This window comes from Wyeomyia smithii, chromosome 3 (assembly GCF_029784165.1).
Source record: "Wyeomyia smithii strain HCP4-BCI-WySm-NY-G18 chromosome 3, ASM2978416v1, whole genome shotgun sequence".
Lineage (NCBI taxonomy): Eukaryota > Metazoa > Arthropoda > Insecta > Diptera > Culicidae > Wyeomyia > Wyeomyia smithii.
In genome coordinates this window covers 194,126,053-194,139,549 of record NC_073696.1, presented here as the reverse complement: position 1 = coordinate 194,139,549, position 13,497 = coordinate 194,126,053, and the positions used below count along the sequence as shown (strand labels likewise).

Genomic DNA, 13,497 nt, shown 5'->3' with positions numbered 1-13,497 from the left:
GTATTCTTCAAGTGGTGAATGATGTTGAATCGACTCGACCGCTTTTGAAATCATTTCCTCGTATAACTTCCATTCGACATTTCGTGTGAGGTCATACGGAATGTCAATTGGTCGCATGCGAGTTGACCCGTTAGTAATTGAAATAAGAATAGGCAGATGGTCGCTACCGTGAGGATCGAGGATTACCTTCCATGTGCAATCCAACCGTAGCGACGTCGAACATAAGGATAGATCCAAAGCGCTTGGGCGCGCTGGAGGTTTCGGGATACGTGTCATTTCACCGTTGTTTAAAATAGTCATGTCGAAGTCATCGCAAAGGTTATAGATTAAAGAGGAGCGGTTATCATTGTATGGGGAACCCCAAGCCACGCCATGAGAGTTGAAGTCTCCCAAAATCAAACGTGGCGAGGGAAGAAGTTCTATTAAATCAAAGAGCAGCCGTTGCCCAACCTGTGCTCTGGGGGAATATATATTGAGGCAATACAAAGCTCTTTACCTTGTATTGTCATTTGACATGCGACAACTTCGATGCCTGGAATCGAGGGGAGGTTAATTCGATAGAAAGAATAGCACTTTTTAATCCCTAAAAGTACTCCTCCATATGGGGTGTCTCGATCAAGGCGAATAATATTAAAATCATGGAAGTTGAGATCAATATTTGAAGTAAGCCAAGTTTCACAAAGGGAAAATGCATCGCATTTGTTTTTATTTATCAAAACTTTAAACGAATCAATTTTTGGTAAAATACTTCTACAATTCCACTGTAAGACAGAGATAGAATCCTTCATATACGCAGTTGAATTAGGCATCGAAGGATACAATCGCTGCAAGGAGAGGCCATTGGGCAGTCAACTGCTTCAAAAATGATCTAACTGTTGGGAGGAATGCTGTAAGAAAAATTTTAATTGGATCGGGTACATTGAAAGTTTCAAAAATCCAGTCCACAATGTCAGAAAATTTCACTAATCCAGAGTTTGTTTCATCAACTGGGAGTGTAAAAGGAGCAACTGGGGTTTTAGATGTTCCTGGCAGTGCTGGGAACTCCTTCTGGGACTTTAAATTTGCCAGCCCAGGAGGAGTTTGCTTCGGTTTTTCCGCAGCACTGTTTGGTTTGTTTGTAACCTTCATTTCACTTTGAGAAATCTTAGGACCTTTTCTGGGAAGTTTAGGAGAGGAAACACTTTTCCTCTTTCTAGACTCCCCAGGATTGGCGTAAGACGCTCCCGCTGGTGAATCGTCAGAATCGGTTTCCTCAGAGGGCAACAGATCGAAGGGGTTCGAAGTAACGGGAGAAGTGGTAACGGTCTTCTTCAGCATGTCAGCGTAGGAACGCTTTGAACGCTCTTTGAGAGACCGTTTTATTTTATCCCTGCGCTGCATGTACACCGCACATGTCGAGAGCTCATGCAGATTTTCTCCGCAGTGAATACACTTTTCAGCGTTAACACTGCAAGAATCTTCCGCATGAGACTCCCCACACTTGCCACAACGTGCCTTATTGCAGCAGTAGGCGGCTGTATGGCCTAACTGCTTGCAATTCAGGCAGTTCATGACGCGGGGCACGTAGAGCCTCACAGGGAGACGAACCCGGTGGATCGAGACGTGGCTTGGTAGTGCAGACCCGGCGAACGTAACTCGAAACGAGTCTGACGGAGTGTATACTGTTTTGCCACCGATGTTCGATGCTGACCGCAATTGCTTGCAGTCGAGCACCTTTACTTCGGGACACGTTTTGTTCTTAAAGCACCCTTTGGCACTTTGCAGTATACACTCGACGGACAGACTCGAATCGGTTATGACACCGTCGATCTCCACGTCTCGTGCGGGTATGTAAACGCGATACTCGCGTGTGAAGAGCTCAGAGCAAGCTATATCGTTGGCCTCTTTCAGGTTACCGACCACGACACGGAGCTTGTTAGGCCGGACCTTGGAAATTTCGGTCACGCCCTTGTACTCCTTCGTCAGGTCTTTAGAAATCTGCAAGAGGTTCAACTTTTTCGATTTCGGTCCTGCCTTTGGCCGAAAATAAACAGTATAGCTGCCCTGGGCTCCGTCTGGGTAAAGCCTGGGGCGAGGGGGGACTGAAGAATGAACAGGGGAGGGGGTAACAGAAGGGTCAGGGTCAGAGGGGTTCGGGGATGGTGGCGCGGGAGGCGAGGGATCTACATCCATCGCGCTATGTTTAGCGCACTAGCGCTGACAAGAACACGTACCTTTTTATTTCTCCCTTCCAGTAAGGTTGGTTGTCCGATCGTTCGAAGTAGCAGCCGTTACAGCCAGCAGCACCAATACAGCAGCACCAAACAGCCACCAGCAGCGAGCCAGGTGTGAGATCACTCCACACAGCGATACGACTCGCTGACACTGATGGCTTCTTCTTTTTCCTCGTTTGTGTCTCGTCCACTGCTGTAGCACAATCCAGCCAGCAGCCAAATCGGCTTACGCACCAGCTGGCAGTCACGATGCGAAACAGTTGCACAAAGGAACGACCTTGAACCCGGATTTATTTCACTCGACCAGGCAAACAATGCCAACACTTGTTCACACGTCTTTTGTTTTATACTCTATCGGACCGATCACCAAACACGTCCAGTACTGATGCGTGTTCGGCACAGAATGATCATTGGACTTGTTAATTTATGGGTTAATTTGCTTGTTGAATGATCGACTGAGTTTAATTATGGATATTATTTTTGCGGTTCAGTACCTGCATAATGTGTTAGATCAAACCTTTTATTGTGTTTGGTGCTCACTTTGACTATATGTAATTTGGTTAGAATCAGTTATGTAATCAATTTTTTTGATGTGTTGGAAATGTTTTACAGTCATTAACAACTGATTCCTATTTTAGGTATAGTAGTTGGCATATCTTGGCAATACTGAATTGACGAAAAGTAGAGTACGCGAAACATATGAACACAACATTACATAATCCTACTTGTAATTGAACAACATTATTGAAGTAATTAAAGCTAAATACTGTTTATCACTCAAAACAGATCAATATTTGAAAATCACAGACTGTCAAATTTGCCATCTCTGTAGTTTTATTGATCTCTTATGACCAGGCTTGTAAATGTTTACGAGAGAACGACTTTTCACTGTGATAAACGTCTTCTTTTGCTTCTAACGTTTAAGGCTCGCTGTCTGTGATTGATTGATTTTTTTTTTATTTTGTTAACTGATAAAATACCTAAGTCCTGAGAAAAATTGTGGTTCTTGTTTGTGCCCTTTTCTAGACACTTGTGGATACAGAAAAAACTGTTTTATGTGTCAGCTCTGCCTGATCAGAAAGGCAAAACAAAACTTTAACAGAAGCTGTTAGTGTGTTATGAGAAAAACCTTTCAGGTTGTGTTTTCAATTTGATCCCGTTAGGTGTTAAAATAACAGAAATTGTAACAAAAATTATTCCACTAGTATCAAACCCATATCGAGCTTTGTTACTAACGTATCAGTGAGATACGTTAGCATAAAGAACAGTATAATAGCAACCATTGTTAGAAATAACAGGTTTTGATAGAGATGAAAAATCTGTTGGACTTGTTTCAGAATAACTTCATTCCAGAATTTGTGGTCATAACTCATTCAGATCCAATTTCGTTATCAAAAGCATATGGGAAAATACAAAATCGTATCAAAATTTGTTGATTGTACCTCGTGTTAATAAAATTTTGTAATTTTTTAGTTATGCTCTTCTGATCGGGCGCTTATAGCTGCTGTAAGTTGCAGACAGCCAGACAAACAACTTGCAATAATACTGGTTTAAAGTCGGCAAATGAATAATCTCTCTCAAGACGTTCAAATATAGAATAAAGTTTACCAAATTTTACACATCTAAGATCTGTATAAAGATTGACTTCTCGAGTATTGAAGGAGAATCGACCGTATTAGGATAAAACGTTGTCAATTCGGCTTTCCAGTTGGTGTCGAGATTAGACGCAGGTCCAAGCCACTCATTGTATGATCGAATGCTGACTTGGAAGGGACTGTTGGTGACACTAGCACCATAGTAGCACAAGCCACGCAACTATTCTGTACACTAACAGTTATCTGCGAAGTCGCAGGCTAGACAAAATGATTGAGATGGTCAAGATTTTGACAATTTATAAATAGTAAGAACTTCACGAAAAATGAACGAATTTTGAGAAACCGGTTTCATTTCACTGGAAAACTATTCTAATTCTTCGACGTGTCCACATTTTTTTTTTCAAAGGTGGCGGGGAAATCTGCAAACAGACACCTGAGAAGGGAACTCAGGGTGTGGGGATGAGACTAGGGGAGAGATGCTGGGGTAGTTACACTCCCCCAAACACCTACTGATCCCTGTCCCGACCCACTAAAACCCCTCCAGTCTCCAGCCCTGGTCTTCCCGGAACGACGGTTAAGTATTACGTCGGGAAGTGGCTTTTGTGCGTGATGCGTGTCCACCCTTACTAACACGCAAGGAATCCTGAGTAAGAATCCCCAGGATACCGATTAACACGGTGACGGAATCGTGAAAGGAATCGCAAACACGATCCGGAGGATTCCCACTCACGATTCTTATTCAAGAATCCTAGAGCCATATGCAGGGCATTCCTGAGGATCCTTTTTCAGGAATCCTTTTCAAGCACGCTCACGAATCCAATGTGAGGAATTCTAGAGAATCTATGCGAATCGTATGTGTTCGTCCGGGCAACGGACACTTTCTTATAAATCAGTATATCTAAATAATTACGAGAGATGGAGATTGGTTGTCAATGGATCTCTAGAAAATGATCTGAGCTTTCATTCTAAAGTATTGATAGGATTGAATTGAAAATTTAACCTTGAAAAACTATAATTTTAAAAACCAAAAGTGATTTTTAAAAATACAGGTCGGACTCGATTATCCGGAAACTCGATTATCCGGAAACTCGATTATCCGAAAACTCGATTATCCGGAAACTCGATTATCCGGAATTCGATTATCCGGAATTTTAGACTCGGTTATCCGGAATTTTATTTTTTTGGTGTCCGTTTTCAATTTTTATTCCGAAATTTTGCCTTTACCATCCCTTCTGGCATATTTGTTACCATTTAAGTCACTTTCGGCATGTTTGGGATAAGTTCGAATTGAGTGAAAATAATCAATGTCCAATTTATTTTTTTTGCTTCTTAAGATTTTACCCCCTTTTGCCTCAGAAGTAACTTCTGGTTACGCTACTGCATCATACAAGTAAAATAAAAAAAAGAAATATTTATTTTACATTCGTTAATCGCAAAATTTCAGTATTTTTTGTGTGATTCGATTATCCGGAAAACTCGATTATCCGGAATGAAATTTTTTTGATGTTCCGGATAATCGAATCCGACCTGTATCGGTAATCTCAGTTTTTTTTAAATGAAATTTTAAGGTACGCAATTTAGTTGTCTAAAACTCTTCGGAACAAATTACAGTGTACACTCTGAGGGAAAAAAAGTTTTTCTAACAAAAACTTTTTCGTGTACCATGTACCCAACAGCAAAAACAAACTGTGAAAAACATACTTAAATAATTCATATCTCGGTGGTCCCTTGACGAAAATCCGTAAATCTTTCGGTGCTAATAAACTCGGAATGAATTTTAGTTTATTGGAAACATATGAACCTAATAAAACAAGATGTCAGAGAAACTTCAACGCGTTGCGAAAGCACATTTTGACACACACTCCTAAAATCCGGAACATTTCCAGTGTCCGCTGGACACGTCAAGTTCCCAAGTAATGCAAGGAAACTAGGATAGTTTTCCAGTAAAATGAAACCAGTTTCATCAAAATTGATGAATTTTTCGTGAAGTTCTGGTCATTTAAAAAATGACAAAATTTTGCCTGTCCCAATCATTTTGTCTACCCCCTGTACGTGTTACGTGACCAGTCCACTGTAATCTGCCATGTTGCATCAGCTTGAAGATATCGTCGTGTACAACTCACTACACGTGCATCACAGCCTATTACCTTACCTGCCACCGGGTATTGATCACAGGTTTCTACGCTCGAAGACCTCAAGCGCTCACTGATCGGCCCCCCATCCACGTTCACGATTCATGTCCGTAGGGCACCACCGGGAAGATTAGCGTGTTTTTTTTTCTTCATAAGATTAGCGTGTTGTAGAGCGAAAATTTCGAGTAGATCTGTAGAGCTGACTACGCAATCCGTGAAAGACCCTTTCGCTGCCGCAGCCCGTCTTTTTCCCTTCACACACATTACGAGTGTACCAAGATAAACGAATTCATCAACCACTTCGAAAGCATCCCCACACATCACCACCGCAGTACCAACAAGTCCGTAGAACTACTACACTCTCCACAAGCCATCATGTATTTCGTTTAGGAAGTGTATACCGTGAGTTCAATTCACACAGATTCCCTTCTGATAGCCGTAAAAGCTTTCTCCACAGATCAAGACCGATGATATTGATGTCGTCGCAAAGCCTAGAATCATGTGAGATTTCTTGATGATGGTGCCGCTCCTGTCGCTACACATGCGCTTCACACCATCCAACTCTACGGATTAGAGACTTCACCGCCTGTCCTGAAGCTTGTTGTGAAACCATTAAAAGTCGCACGTATAAGCTTAATCAGTTCTTTTGGGAAGAATAATCTGTCCCATTCGCCGCGTTTCCCTGAATCCTACGCCACCTTCAAGTCTATTAACAGATGATGTGTTCTCAAAACTGGTCGAGGATCTGTCGCAATGGGTCTGGTGAGTTGTAGATCGTCTTGCTGGAAATCGCAATGGTATTTACCTACAAAGCTTTCCTGCAACACCCTAAGTCTATGGAACAAAATGCGGAAGAGAATTTTATATACGGAATTGGGGAGGGTTATGTCTCAATTGTTATTAGACTCGAGTTTGCGTCCCTTCTTATAGATCGAACATATAAGTCCTTCCAATCAGTCTGCCGGTAGTTCACAATATACTCCCAGGGAAATTTGGTGAATTGCACTATACAGTCGCTCGCTTTCGAATTTAAAAAGTTCAGCCGGTAAGCCCCATTTAAGCTCCTGTTCCCCTCCTCCTACCATGCTCACTTTTCGATACAACATCGAAGTGTTGTTTTCTGGTCACACCTGGCCATCTGTGCCATATCGATAATCAAGTTCCTCTCCCTGACATTACACATATAGACTGTTCCGAAAATTATAAATACATCTTCTTTCTTGAATAAAACAAAAAATACAGGATTTTTCGGGTCATTTTATTCTGAAATATAGATGATAAGTGTTTTCTTTCCAGTTTCAATTCAAGTTGGGATTATTTTTCGTAGGACACGCGAGTTCTCTAACTTTTCTCTTAACACTACTCATAAGCTTTTGCACAGTGTGTTCTCCGACCATTTTTACCACTTTAAGCCAATATTTTTCAAATTTTTCAACATTGTCCGCTGGTTGCCTTGGTCAAAGCCCAAAAAGTTTCAATAGGGCGAATTTCAGGGTAGTTTGGAGAATTCATCTCCTTTGGGACACATGTGACATTATTTGTTTTATACCACCCTAGTGCATCCTTAGAGTAATGGCAGGAAGCAAGATCGGGCCAAAAGATTGGAGGATTGATATGCTGCTTAACCATGGATAACAACCTTTTCTGCAAACACTCTTTCACGTAAATTTTACCATTCGTGATGAATGGACGAGATATTTTCCCACATTCACAAATGGCCTGCCAAACCATTACCTTCTTGCCAAATTTTTCGGTGTAAATGGCTTTCACTGGTCCAGGGACATCCTTTTCCTTCGGTGATGTATAAAATTGCGGTTCTGGCAGAGTCTTATAGTCCAGTTTTATGTAGGTTTCGTCATCCATGATAACACACCCCATTTTTTTGGTCAGAAGTTTGTCATAAAGCTTCCGAGCTCTCGATTTCACAGATTCAGCTTGTTTTGGATTTCTTTTTGGCTGCTTCTGCTTCCGACGGGTCTGCAGACCCATTCTTCCCTTGGCACGCATAACGTTACTCGCCGAGGTTCCAAGCTATCTCGCCACATCTCGTACTGATACTGAAGGATGCCGCTTGTAGTATTCCTTAACCTTTTTGTCCATTGTGGGATCAACAGGCCCGGGTTTTCTACCACGTCTTGGGGCATCAGTAAATGTGCACTCTTCACAATACTTACGCAATGCGGTTTGAACTGCTCCGACACTTATACCTTCTTCTCTGGCTAATTTTCTTATAGAAAGACCACTCACGGTGCCCCATTTGTGCACAATTCGCTTTCTTTGCTCGGGAGAAAGGCCACGCATTTTCAAAATTTCGCACTAAATGTTAGAAAAAATGACAGCATCTGTTTCTTTTGGATGTAAACAACAGGACGCAGCCAACGTTTGGTTGAATACTGCACGTTATTTGAAATGACGGTTGATCGTGAGTGTATTTATAATTATCGGAACGGTCTATATACAACGAACTTGTAGTACTTCTTAGGGACTACAAGTTTATCATGCATCGTTTCTTTAAATTGTACTTGCGGAATCTGCACGCTGCTAAAAGCACCCTAAAATCGAATATGCAACCTTAGTGGTGGATCGAAACACACGGGTAACACAAATATATCTGTACTTGATAGAAATATCAAAATCCGTAATATTCTTGATATGCCAGAATGATGTCAGAATCATATAAAATTCTGCTACCATAAATTTGAATGTTCAAAAGTGAGTTTTCAAAGCGTATTTATAACAAAATTTGTTAGTCAAATAACAAAATATTGTACATTTCAACTTAATCTGATCTTTTTCTGCCAAAAACCTTACAAAACTTGCTATAATCTGTAAGAATCAGTAAGTAATTTTGATAGAAATTTCGATATGTTAACTATTAACGAGACCAAGCTTAGAACACAAGTTGATACAAAAAGTTCGTAACAGGTTTTGTTATAATCCTGATATTTTTGACTGATCGGGGAGGCCTCCCCCATGAACTACGGGGCGGAAGCTTTCCTTTTGTCTGGTTTGTGCGTTTTTATCTCCGACGACGATCTTTATGTCATGTTGTTGCGGACACTCTTCATACGTTTCCTCAAAGAGCTTTACAACGCCGCATTTGAAGAATCTGCTCTTGATCCTCAACACACAAAGATGGTCATTAAGAGGCCTTCACCTGACACGACTTGACACGCTTTATTTCGTTCCCTAGTAGCACGAAACTCAGACCCCGTTCCGCTTTGTCGTCGTCGCTGTAGTAGATGTGAAAGGTACTCTTTGTCGGCTACTACCTTCACATTTACCTTCCACAGCGCTCTGGCCAAGACACAGTGGTACGAGAGCTCAAAATCGTCATATACTCAACTATTGTCATATACCCTTCAAAAACTGATTTTTTCGACATATCAGAAAATGATAATAAGTTTTAGTTCGAAACTTTGCCGCTAGTGGCTAGTGGCTTCAAAGTCCTGCTTTTCAGTCTTGTACTATAGAGAAATGATGTCTTCAGCAAAGTTATGGATAATTTTGCCATCGGAAAACTTTGCTGAAGACTTTTTTCTTATAGCTGCTTTTTTCTTTCGTATCAGACTAGTATCAAAAATTCGATTTTATTGAATATCTAAAAACATTTAAAAGCATTTTAAAGATAACATCGTTCAGCATATATTTACACATTATAGAAACACACAACTTTGTAGAAGACACAAAAAAGATAGCACCTACAAAGACCGAGTCATTGCCAAAAATATAAAAAAATATCATTTTTTGTATATTTCTAGACCACATTCAAGCAAAAACTAGCAGACAAAACCTGCATAGGATGAATTACCATCATAATCACGTTACGAAATTGATTGAAACTTTCGATTTTTTTATATTTTTTTGGCAATAGTGTGTGTTTCAATGATATACATATATATGCTGAACATTGATGCTTTCTATATGCTACAGTTTTTCAGATGTTCAAAATTAATCGAGCTCTTGGAACTAGCCTAATATAAAACAAGAAGAGTTAGATAAAAAGTGTCTTATGCAAAGATTTTTATGACAACATTATTTACAACTTTGTCGAAGTCACCATTTCTCTCCTCTTCGAGCAGAGTCCAAACATTACTGACGCCATGTTTTCAATCGTTGTCCTTTTTTATTTACCTAAATCTATACCGAATGTTTCGATTCGCATCATTCTCCGGATTTTTCTTAGTGTCTTTGTTGATTTTACGAAAAAAGTGAAACTTTTCAGTTATAATCGTACGTAAGGGATTCGAAGGATTTGAGAGTGAAAATACATTGAAAAATAACCCCCTCCACGCAAAAAAGGGAGGATTATGTGAAGACAAATTGTTATTGTATCTTTAGGTATCACTTACACTCTTGATATTACATTAAACAGATTTCAAATAAGTTAATTTAAAGTCGAGATAAACCTATTTTAGTATTGTAGGGGAATTGGGGCAAAATCGGCATGTTGCTGACATTATACGTAGATCAGACACCAACCAATCAATTTCTAAGACTTTTTTACTCAATATAAGATATAATTTGACTACCACTTTTAGATATTAGCGCATTACCATTAATGCTCAGACATACTCGATATTAAAACCATGCCAAAACCGGTTTCGTAGATTCACCGTTTTGAGCTCAGTTTTTGTCCGATTTAAGATCTGTTTTTTTAAAAGATAGGTAAGAAGATGCTGATATGTGGACAAACTCTTAGAATTTTGGTATTCGGTCTTAAAACAAAATGGCGTCAAAAAATCATCGAAAATTTCTGGAATTCAAAATGGCGCCATTGCTTCCCGTTATGTTGAAATATGTTCAAACTTGGGGAAATTTATTTTCGCATCAAAAAATCATGCATAAAAGTCAAGGCAAAAAAAAGTGTTGCACTGTGTTATTTTACATTTATTTCGTGCGCTAACAGTTAGTAAATATTTTTAATGAATATCTTGTTAAAGAAGATAAATAGGCGGTTTACAGTAGAAAATATATTAAAACATTATAAAATTACTTGAAATTAATGGGGGGATGAGATATTATCATTTACTTATTTACTCATTTGTTAGTTATTTTCATCTGGCTAAATAAGCCCTAATGAATTTTTCGTGATGAGGAAAAGCCCTTTCGAGTCACAGTTTGTTACTCAAAAAGGCATAAATACCTCATACCTTTTCTCATTCTACTAAACATTTACAAAGCATAATCATGAACTTACACAAAAAAAAAACGAACAAGTTGCATATACATTGGTCAGTCAGTATAAAGCTATAACTAATACATTACTAGAAGTAATGTCAATTATCCTGGTTAGTTTGTTGCGTTAGATTCTCGTCATTGAAGTTCTCGCTCACTATTCAGAGGTTTTCGTTGAAATGCCGCATTAGAGGAGTTGGTTTCGTAGCAGTGGTAAACCTCATCATATCTGGTAGCCATAAAACGGATCGGCTCGTGGCGACCGTATTTCGTACGATGGGCATCGAGAGATTGAAAATCCGTCCTTTCAGGTGCGTGAAAATTAAGTTGTGTCAGAATTTGCTCAGAATCTCCTCTCCTTCGATATTTTTCCGACGAAAACAGCCTGAGCAACAAATGTCCTGTGTTCTAGTGTGTTCACACCCAACAGGTTGCACCGGTGTTAGTAGGGTGGCAAGTTCACTGTATCTCGTATTCTGTATTCTGTACGGATTCGAATCTGTTTTACCAAGTGTGCTGATATGGGCACCACACAACTGCTTTGGACTCTAAAATCGATCGCACTAAAGCACAGTACAACGAGCGCATACAATGAGGATCGCAAAATTCGTTATACATTTTAAACATAAAACCGAGCTGTCTGTTGGCTTTAGTTATGTTGTCATAGTGAAGGGGAAATGAGAGCCCAGACTAAAGTATTACTCTTCAGTCTCGAATGTGGTCAACTCACACAAGTTGTATCACAAAGCAATCATCGATGCTTTTCACAATTAGGTACAATTCTACATCATCCGCATAAAAAAGACGACATCCCTGCGGCAGCAAAATCGACAGCTCATTGAAAAATATTGAAAACAGAAGTGTACCGAGGTTGCTTCCTCGTGGTACGCCTTATATGTTGGAGACGCTTTTAAATGATCCAGATCCGATCTAAACATAAAGCCGTCTGCGGTGAGATAGGACCAGAACCAACTAATAAGATCATCGGAGATACCAAGTTCGAAGTAATTTTAGAAGCAATACGCTATGATCATCTCTAACGGAAGCAGCTTTGAGATCAGTATATATTGCGTCAACCTGAAAACCGGCATCAATATTACGCAGGCAGTATGAAGTAAATTGTACCTGATTCGTGATTGAGAATAGTACTTCAGTTACTAGTAGCTGTTGAATGTGCTTCGAAAATGGGTGGCGAAAAGTTCGCATTTTTCAGAAGGGGAGCATGCTACGTCGTGATCTAGAAACATCTCAACGGGAAGCCCATTTATCTTTCCGCTTAGAGTTGACTAAAATCCAACACTGCTTAGGATTTTACGGAGATTATCTTATGCGCTAAGGGAATAACGTTTTTTTGAAGTGGAACTAGACTTCGAAGACGGACGCATGGAATGGACGCAATAATTAGAACTATTGTAGTATATCCCCATTACTATACGTACCATGTAGAATAACTAGTCACACATTTTTGATCGGACAAATGGCCAGTTGCCTCCGCACGCTCCCAGTCAGGTATAATGTGCTTTATAAAGCCAACTAGCTTCCTAGGATTAGCACACCTAATCTCACTCGGTTGCAAGCAGCCCTTGCTAAGAAATTCGATTCTGCTTATGTATAATCTACCACAGCCTCACAGCAGATGTTCCGAGGTTTTGTCTTCGCATTACAAAAGCGAAAGAGTTGACAGTTGAATTAAATAAAAAAAAATTAAAACGCTAGAAACAATCAAAAATGTTTTGACCGTCTGGAACAAAAATAGTTTCTAAGCTTCAACAAAAGACATACCAAGTGTAGAATCAACTAAATAGGTATATCAATCAACAAATACTATGGAATTTCGACGTTTCACAGCAATATATTTTTGCTTAACCCTGGAAAGATAATCTTATTCTGGTATTAAATTGATGCATGAATTTTAAATCATTTAAAATGCAAATTTTTGTTGAAAATTTAATAATGAGTGACCATTACGGTGTTAACACATCGATGCATAACAAATACCAGAATCCAGTTTTCTGAAAGAAGTCAAATTGACGCAGACTATCTTTCTAGGGTTAAAAAAATTATATCAGGAAAAAACAAAGAAACAATTTTCAAGCGAAAATCCATTCAATAAGTTACACTAGAATATAACTGAACTTTCGCCTCCAATGTCTTTACTTAAAAAACATTCGTTTATCTTCAGCATTGCCATTGACATTGCATTGATCGTTCTTGTTTTAAGTTGCAATTATTTTCAACAATCAATTACAAATTTCAAACATTTTTCGTAGGTATGTGAAGTGAATACGCATTCAATTTGTTATTTCGAAAAAACATGCTATATCCCCTGCAACAACACATACGAACTTCGATTTTTAACAAATTTCCTTTCTTTTTTCT

The 13,497-nt window shown here is 39.4% G+C and overlaps 1 protein-coding gene across 4 annotated transcripts in view; it reads left to right on the top strand.

Moving 5' to 3' along the window:
* LOC129730571 (cytochrome P450 4C1-like) overlaps positions 1 to 13,497 on the top strand; it is a 91,006-nt gene that overhangs the window by 75,864 nt on the left and 1,645 nt on the right. The gene's annotated exons all lie outside the window — the stretch shown is intronic.